Source organism: Gossypium hirsutum, chromosome A07, assembly GCF_007990345.1.
Source record: "Gossypium hirsutum isolate 1008001.06 chromosome A07, Gossypium_hirsutum_v2.1, whole genome shotgun sequence".
Taxonomy (NCBI): domain Eukaryota; kingdom Viridiplantae; phylum Streptophyta; class Magnoliopsida; order Malvales; family Malvaceae; genus Gossypium; species Gossypium hirsutum.
Window position 1 is genome coordinate 16,210,338 of NC_053430.1, and position 9,878 is coordinate 16,220,215.

Here is a 9,878-nt window from a genome sequence, read left to right on the forward strand (position 1 = left end):
GCAGGTTCGCCCACGGCTATGTTGCACGGCCATGGTGATTTATCGTAGCCCGTGCTGGGGAAAATCTTTGCCCTATTTCCACACGGTCCTAAGTATGCCCGTGTACTTGGCCGTGTGTGCTTTCGAAAGCCTGCGTTTCATGAGTCGGTTAGTATGTTAGATGCTAAAACTAAAATTTAAAGAAATTAATATTGTTAGTGCTCGGGTTTCCTCCCGAGAAGTGCTCATTTATAGTCTAAGCTCGACTTACCTCTCCATTGAATGGTCATGGTGGTTCGAGGAGTTTATACTCCTCATCCCTACTGTGAATCTCATCAAAATAAGGTCTTAGGCAGTAGTGTTTACCTCAGAAGTGCCGAACTTAGGATGACTTACCTCGACTGTACCGAATGGGAAATTGCTAAGTACCGTAAGAGGAATTTCTTCATTCGGTTTAGCAGTGACAATGTGAGGATCTGTGGCATCTAATAAAACTTTATTTCCAACCTTAAGTTGATTTGGAAAGGTATCGAGCTTGTTCTGGAGTAGTTTTGGTTTATCGTGTGTTCTCGGTTTATGTGTCCGCCATTCATCTAGCTCCTCGATTCGTAGCTTTCATTCTTCATGAATAAGTCCTCTACTATTGCTTGAAAATGGCTCATATCCATCCTTTAAACTCATTTCCTGCAAAGTAGGTTGCATCATATTGTCAGTTTTAGTAAAACGATTTAGACAATCACCTTCAATTTTTGATGTGTTGCTGGAATTGCAAGCTTGAAGGGTAATTGTTTCGCCTCCCACACGAAGTGTGAGCTCACCTGTGCCAACATCAATAATCATTCTAGCAGTTGCTAAAAAGGGCCTTCCTGAAATCAAAGGAGTGTTGCAATCCTCCTCTATGTCTAGAACAACGAAGTCAACAGGAAATATAAATTTATCGATTTTAACTAACACATCTTCAATAATACCCCTAGGAAATCTTATAGTTTTATCTGCTAATTGAATGCTCATCCTAGTTTGTTTGGGTTTCCCAAGACCTAGTTGTTTAAACATTTTGTAAGGCTTGACGTTAATACTAGCCCCTAAATTAGCTAATGCATTATTAACATCTAAACTACCAATTAAGTAAGGAATCGTAAAACTCCCTGGATCTTTTAGTTTGTTGGGTAATTTATTCTATAGAATAGCTGAGCAAACTGCGTTTAGCTTCACATGCGAAGCCTCGTCCAACTTCCTCTTATTTGCTAAAAGCTCCTTTAAAAATTTCATTGCATTTGGCATCTGCTATTGAGCTTCAATAAACGGTAAGTTAATATGTAATTTTTTAAAGAGTTTAAGGAATTTACCAAATTGTTCATTTGAGCGGTCATTCCTTGTCGCATTAGGGTATGGCACACGAGGTTTGTATTATGTACTTACCGGTTTCTGCTCATTGTGGTCTACCTCACCTTTACCTTTGCTTATCTCAGTTTCTTGCCTTGGTTCTGGTTTAGGTGTGACTAACCCTTCCTCATCTTGACTAGTAATGGCGTTGAGTTGCTCCATTGGGTTATATTCTGTGTTGCTAGGCAAGCTACCTTGTGGTCGTTCAGAAATCAACTTGGCAAGCTGTCCAATTTGAGTTTTGAGCCCTTGGATCGATGCTTGTCGATTTTTGAGTGCTATCTCAGTATTTTGAAAACGGGTTTCTAGCATCAAGATGAATTTGGTTAGCATCTCCTCAAGGTTCGGCTTTTTCTCCTACTAGTAAGGTGGTTGTTGAAAACCTAGAGGATGTTGTGGCCTTTGATTTCCTTGACCACCCTACGAGAAATTGGGATGGTTCCTCCAACCTGCATTATAAGTGTTACTATATGGGTTATTTTGGGATTTAGAGTTATTGTTACACATATATTGGACTTATTACTCCTCGATGCTAGGGTTGAAGGGTTGATATTCAATGCATGCTCCTCCTCCATTCGAGTCGCACCTTATCACTGGATGTACCTGAGTAGAACCACACAAACCGTCAATCTTTTTATTTAAGAGTTCTACTTGGTTAGATAGTATAGTAACAGCGTCGAGGTTGAAAACACCGGCTGCTTTCGTCGGCTTTGTTCTCATAACTTGCCATTAATAGTTATTCAGTGACATCTCCTCAATAAATTCATAAGCTGCCTCAGGTGTCTTATTATTGATAGTTCCTCCAGCGGCTGCATCAATCATCTGCCAAGTCAAAGGATTCAGGCCATTATGAAATGTTTGAACCTGTAGCCAAAGCGATAACCCATGGTGAGGGCATCTTCGCAAGAGGTCCTTGTATCTCTCCCATGTATCGTAGAGTATTTCTAAATCCATTTGCACAAAAGAAGAGATATCATTATGTAATTTGGTTGCTTTAGCCGGTAGAAAATATTTTAATAAAAATTTTTTGGTCATTTTTTCCCAAGTAGTGATTGACCCTCGAGGTAATGAGTTCAACCACTGTTTAGCCTTATTCCTTAACGAAAAGGGAAACTGATAAACGCCAAATGATACATGTTTTTACCCCAAATACTTAGCATATTTATGGATGTTTACTATTAGATTTGTGGATTTTGGTGCTTTTAATCCGGCTATTTCATGTTTTGTACCCAGGAGAGCATCAAGAGTCAAAAAGAGCCAAAAACGAGCTAAAAAAGGGGACAAAATAGACCAAATTGAGAAGACACACATAGCCTAAGCCTTGCCACACAGGCAGCTCACACGCCTGTGCCTTTTGAGGGTGTCGACCAAGGTTTACACGACTCACACGACCTGGACATTGAGCCCACACTGCCGTGGCAATTTAACGGATCGAACACGGCCGTGGCACATAGGCGTGTCCCTTTTTCAAGGAGTTGTATTTTACACGGAAAAAGGATACTTAGGGGGCAAGAAAGCCAATCAAAAGCCTATATAAACACCCTAAGTATGACTTAGAAAGGGGGGCTCTCCAAAAATTTTCTGAAACATAAAACCACAAGCCGAGAATTACTTGAAGGAAGGCAGACGATCCATCTCAAAAACTGGAGCTACTCCAAAACTGAAGATCTCTCTCAGAATTCCTTCAGGGGTTTTAGAGCTTTCTTTATGTTTTGTTATTTTCATACTTTTGAGATGTACTCTTATTTTATTATGAACTAAACCCCTTAGATACCTAAGGAGGATAAAACCTATGATGGAACTTGTTATTATTATCTAAATTGTATGATAAATACTTGATTTGTTCTTAATTATACGTTCTTAATGCTTGAGTTAATATTCCGGGTATTAATTCATGATCTGATGTGCTTATGCAGAGGAGGAATAGACCCTGCATAAGAGTAGATTTGGCATAATTAAGCGGAGTTGATCGGGCGCCTAGAAATAGGGTTACGAGATTTTGCCAGATTAAGGTGAAACCTAATATGGGAGTCCATAGATCGAGTTAATGCAACTCTAGAGTGTTAATTAGAGAAAAGTCTCGGTTATTCAATCTAGGGGTTAGACGTTATTAGTCTTGAATAGGGATAATAACATAGGTTAGGGAGTCTCACGGATCAAGTTAAGTGAATAAATCGTCCGGTTAAGAGTCAGATAACAAGTGAAATCTGGGCGGATTCCTCTTTAGGTGTGGTCTTTATTGATTGCTTCTCTTCAAATCTTTTTCCAAATTCTCTCTCCGCTTTAATTAAATTAGTTAATTTGTTTAGATAATTAGTTTAATAAACAAACCCTTTTATTCTTAGGCTAGATAATAAAAAGATAGTTATTACTAGTACTTTTGGTTCCCTTGGGTACGATATCCCGATCTTGCCATTACTATACTATTGTTCGATAGGTGCGCTTGCCTTTTCGTCGTGATAATAGTTAGTCTAGGTTTGATCTTTATTATAAATATTTATTACTTGTTACGAATCACTGCGATCAAGTTTTTGGCGCCGTTGCCGGGGATCTGAAATATTAGGAACACTAAATTTTTATTACTTTAGCCATTTATTTTTCTTGAAATTTTATTTTATTTTCTTATTTATTAATTTACTTTTTCTTTCTCTAGGCAGGTTTTTATAGATTATGACTAGAAGAAATCTGTCAGGACCCTTCCTTTTTAGCGAAGAAATCAATCGAACAGTTCGTAGAAATCAAAGAGAAATAAGGCGTAGTTTACGATACACAGAAAACGAACAAAAAGACAACACTCAACCTCCAACCGATGAGATGGCTGAAAACTAAGACAATCAGCTGCCTCCTGCAATTGCAGCTAATCAAAATCCTGCTCCACGTACTATGTATGACTATGCTAAACCCTCTTTAACAAGAACTGAATCAAGTATAGTTAGACCTGCTATTGCTGCGAATAATTTTAAATTAAAACCTAACACTATTCAGATGATACAGCAGTTTGTTTAGTTTGATGGCTTGCAGGATGAATATCCTAACACTCACTTAGCAAATTTCCTGGAATTTTGCGATACATTCAAAATCAATGGCGTTTCTGATGATGTCATCCGTCTTCGGTTATTTCCCTTCTCATTGAGAAACAAAGCTAACCAGTGGTTGAACTCGTTACCACGAGGGTCTATCACTACTTGGGAGCAAATGACCGAGAAATTTTTACTAAAATATTTTCCGCCAGCTAAAACGGCTAAATTACGCAATGATATCTCTTCTTTTGTGCAGATGGACTTAGAAACACTTTACGATGCAAGGGAGAGATACAAGGATCTATTGAGAAGGTGCCCTCACCATGGGTTACCTCTATTGTTACAAGTTCAAACATTGCATAATGGTTTGAATCCCTCAACTCGGCAAATGGTTGACGCAGCTGTTGGCGGAACCATCAACAATAAAACACCGGAAGATGCCTACGAATTCATAGAGGAGATGTCACTGAACAACTATCAGTGGTAAGTCATGAGGACTAAGCCAACAAAAACAGTCGGCGTTTATAACATCGATTCAGTCACCATGCTTTCTAATCAGGTAGAACTTCTCAATAAAAAGACTGATAGTTTTCTTGGTTCTACGCAGGTACATCCAGTAATGAGGTGTGACTCAAGCGGAGGAACTGTGCATACAGAATACCAATCCTTCAATCATACAACTGAAGAAGAACAAGTCAACTATATGGGTAATAATAACTTTAGATCTCAAAATAACCCATACAGTAATACCTATAATGCAGGTTGGAGGAACCACCCAAATTTTTCCTGGGGAGGTCAAGGGAATCAGAAGCCACAAAATCCTTAGGGTTTTCAACAGCCACCTTATCACCAAGAGAAGAAGCCGAACCTTGAAGAGATGCTCTCTAAATTCATTTCAGTGTCAGAAACCCGTTTTTAAAATACCGAGACTGCACTTAAGAATCAACAAGCATCGATCCAAGGACTCGAAACTCAGATAGGCCAGCTGTCCAAACTAATCTCTGAAAGACCACAAGGTAGCCTGCCAAGTAATACTGAATCTAATCCGAGGGAACACCTTAATGTAATTAGCGTTCAAAATAAGGACGGACTCGTTATACTCGAGCCAGAAATACAGCAAAACAACGCGATAAACAAAGGACGAGAAGAGGTAAACGATAATGATCCCAAACAGGTAAGTACGAATTATGAACCTCGTGTGCCATATCCTAAAGCGATGACAAAAGACAGAACAGAAGAACAATTCGGTAAGTTTGTCAAACTCTTAAAGAAATTACATATTAACTTACCCTTTATTGAAGTTCTTTCGCAGATGCCCAACTCAGCAAAATTCTTAAAGGAACTTCTGAGAAATAAAAGGAAATTAGACACTACATCGCATGTGGAACTTAATGCAGTCTGCTCAGCCATTCTAAAGAATAAGGTACCTAACAATTTGCAAGATCTAGGGAGTTTTACAATTCCTTGCTTAATTGGTAGTTTATCTGTGAATAATACTTTAGCTGATCTAGGGGCAAGTATAAATGTTATGCCCTATAAAATGTTTAAACGACTAGGTCTCGGTAAACCCAAACAGACTAGGATGAGCATACAATTGGCTGACAAACCAGTTAGATTTCCTAAGGGTATTATTGAAGATGTTCTCGTTAAAATTGATAAATTTATTTACCCAGTAGACTTTGTTGTCTTGGACATGGATGAGGATAACGAGGTACCTTTAATTTTAGGATGACCCTTTTTAGCAACTGCCAAAACCATTATTAATGTAGGCACAGGGGAGCTAACACTTCGTGCAGGTGACAACACAGTAACCTCTAAGCACGCGACTCAGTCAAAACTTCTAAGACTCAGGATAATGCTATAAAACCTGTCAATGATAGAACTAATATTCAATCGTCCTTGTAGGAACTTCTTCGAACCAAGACAACAGAGACAGTGCACTACTATCATGAAGAGAACAAAGACGTCCATGAAGAACGAAGACTACGGATAGAGGAGCTAGATGAATGGCGAGAATACATGATAAACCTAAACTACGCAAAAACAAGACCGAAACCTCTCCTAATCAACTTAATGTTGGCGATACAGTCTTACTAGATGCCGTTGATCCCCACATTGTCATTACCACACCAAATGAGGAAATCCCTCTTACGGTACTCAGTATTTTTCCATTCGGTACAGTGGAGGTGAGCCATCCCAAGTTCGGCACTTTTAAGGTAAACAACACCCGTCTAAAACCTTATTTTAAAACTGACAACAGGAATGAGGAGTATGAACTCCTCAAACCACCATGATCATTCAACAGAGAGGTAAGTCGAGCTTAGACTATAAATAAGTGCTACTCGGGAGGCAACCCAAGCACTAACATATTTTGATTTCTTTATTTTTTAATTTCTAACACTTTGAACCATTAACTTAATCTTTTAATTGCACAATTTTTTAGTACACACGGCCAGGCACACGAGCGTGCCTAAAGCCGTGGCCAAACAGGGGAATAGACACGGCCGTGCGAGACGGCCGTGTTGAAGCATGACATGATTTCCCCAAAACACGGGGTACGATAAATCCCCATGGCCGTACGACATGGCCATGGGTGAACTTGATAGGAAGAACACGAGCGTGGGATAGGCAACCACGGGCGTGCCAGGGACAAGGCTCGATTCTATTTCTTCGACACGGGCATGCAACACGCCCATGCCACTAAACCGTGGACAACAATACACGGGCGTGCTACCATAAAATACGGGCGTGGGAGAAACGAAGAAATCTAGGCACGACCGTGGGACATGGCCATGTGCCACACACGCCCAAGACACACGAGCGTGTGATAGTAGCCGGGCACGACCTAATTTGAAAAAAATTTTAAAAACACGGGCTACCCTCATAGGCCACGGGCGTGGCCCTAGGACGTGTGCCTCTCCCCTATATAAACAAACCACTGTTCATCTTCTTTCTCCTTTCAAAACCCTAGCTGAAATCCACCCTCCCCCAACCCCTACTCCCTATTCTGGCCACCATTCCCTAGATTCTCACTTTCCCAACCCCTAAACCACCCTCAAAGTCACTCCACTTGCATTAATCCCCATTTTTCCCTCCCTATACCCTCAATTTTCCCAACACACGTCTTTTTCCCTGCGTCACACGCCCATGCTCAACACCACACACCCGTGCGCCGCCATACAGCAGCCCCTGGTTTACTTTCTTAATTTTTTCCAATTTGTGTTGCTACATTAGTATTTTACATGCTTTGCATACATATTGTTACTATTATAAATATGTTCTCGACAAGTTAGGCATTTGCTTTAAGAATTGACTTGTTTAAGTTATTCAATAACATATACTAATTTTAGGCCTATCGCTTAACTACTGATGTATCTTGGATTCTATCAATGATTATATATTTTCAGGTACATTATGTCGTCATCACGGGGCAAGAAGGCCGCGGTACCTTCCTCAAAGAGACGTAGGGGACCGGGTTCTTCCTTGGTACGTGCTACAGCCAAAGTTCGGTACCCGTTCCTTGAATTCCTACAAGCTTCACAGGAGGAGCTATTTTAGATACTCCGCGCACGATTTATCACCATAGGTCGCTGCATCAACTGGACTGCCATAGAGCAAGTTCAGCTCGCTAATGCCATCCGCGCCCTCCTATCCACTGACCCATGGGAACGGTTTTTCGCTATTATTGAGCCCACTTATTTAGAGATAACATTAGAATTATGCTCTACTTTTCATTTACAGGTGGTGATGACGAACAATGACGACCTAGGCACCATTCGTTTTCGATTAGGCGATGTAGTTCGTATGATGAGTGTTCTAGAGTTTGGCGTTGCTCTGGGACTTTACACCGATGAGTTTATGGAGGAGAATGACATGAATGCACTACTACGCAATATCCACATCTCCTCCTCCTTGTGCTGGAAGGCTTTGGCACCACTCTCTTCCAACTACGACCCTAGCCACTCGAAGGCCTCAGCTTTCCCCCCTTCCCTCCGCTATCTCCATGCCATATTGGCTAACACATTGACCAGGAGGAGAGCGAGCACCGGCGTCGTCACCACCCACGATGCCTACTATTTATGGTACATGGTGAATGCACACGTGACTAACTTGGTCTACTTCATTGCTTTCGCCATTCGCCATCAGACTGAGCGGCATAGGAAGGGAGTGATCTCAATCGGCCCCTACGTGACGCACCTTGCCAGACACTTCGGACTCCTTGACACCACGGCTCAGTCATCAACGCTTACACTGATAGGCCAGATGTCCCCACAAGGCATCACGACTATGTTACACATGCGGATGATCGAGCGCTGACGTGGGACTGACCCTCCTCAGTACCGTCTCTCTCATGCCATTAACGAGGAGGATCGTGAGGACATTCCTGATGATGTCCCCCCATAGCACGAGGAGCCTTTTACCGCACCACCTAGGGAACGACCAGTTCATGCGGTTGCTTCATTGGCACATCTTTTCGACCGACTCACCCATTTCGAGCAATATTGCACTACGCAATCCGAAATGATCCACGAGGGAGATCAGTGACGTGACTGAAAAATGGACGATATGCAGGCCATGATGCAGCAGCTGTGCCAGCACTTCCATATTGCACCTCCAGCACGACCACCTGAGGGCCCCACCGACGAGGATCATCGAATCCTCCTATTTTATTTTTATTTTTATTTATTTATTTTATTCTTATTTTTCTTTTGATTTTTATTTTCATTTCAATTTTCTTATTTTGAAAGACATATCTATATTAGTAAATTTTTATTTTCCATTTTCTAGTATTTTTAACAAGTAATTCCACTACACTCTCTTCTACACCAACTCTTAATAAACTCTTCATGATTCTACAGACTTCCAAGCAAAGCTGCTAGGAATATTTTACGCAATGAGGAAACAAATAGGGAACAATACCTAACGAGTGCCATGTTCAACGACCCAATTTCTTCATCTAGCCAAGAACAGTGGCCACTACCATTTTCCCCAAACACTCCAGCCTCAGAATCAAGCTCTGCATCCTTCTAACAGGAAGTTTCACCTCTTTCCCTCTTATGATTTTCTTTATGTTGACTAGTCTGTCTTTATACATTGAAGGCAATGTACATCATAAGTGTGGGGGGTGAACATGGAACCTAACTTTTTGCATTATTCTCAAATCCCTGAATTTGGTCTTGTGCTTAAGTGGTTTTCTCATAATATTGATAGAATGAATTCTGATTGATTTATAACTATTGTTGGTATGTCATGAATTAAACCATAGGAATTATGCATGATTATTTGATTATAAGACATTAAAGAATCAAGCATGATAAATTGATATTTTGAGAACTAAAATTTTTAGATTATTTTCCTAAATTGAGGTATTATCTTGAAATCTTAAGTATACAGGAATGACATCAAAAACCCAAATTTTTGGTGAGATTTTTGAGCCTTTTGAGCATATAGCTTTCTTTCTTGCCCACTTCTCTTGTGGTTTGAGTGTGTCAACAT

At 40.5% G+C, this 9,878-nt stretch overlaps 2 non-coding genes across 2 annotated transcripts; one reads left to right on the forward strand and one right to left on the reverse strand.

The window, feature by feature from the left end:
• Positions 1–2,242: 2,242 nt before the first annotated feature.
• Positions 2,243–2,348, forward strand: LOC121204328 (small nucleolar RNA R71). The gene has a single exon (XR_005899255.1). It is a non-coding gene; the product is annotated as a small nucleolar RNA R71 (small nucleolar RNA).
• A 2,257-nt stretch (positions 2,349–4,605) lies between these two features.
• LOC121203840 (small nucleolar RNA R71) lies at positions 4,606–4,712 on the reverse strand. The gene has a single exon (XR_005898775.1). It is a non-coding gene; the product is annotated as a small nucleolar RNA R71 (small nucleolar RNA).
• Between the last annotated feature and the right edge of the window lie 5,166 nt (positions 4,713–9,878).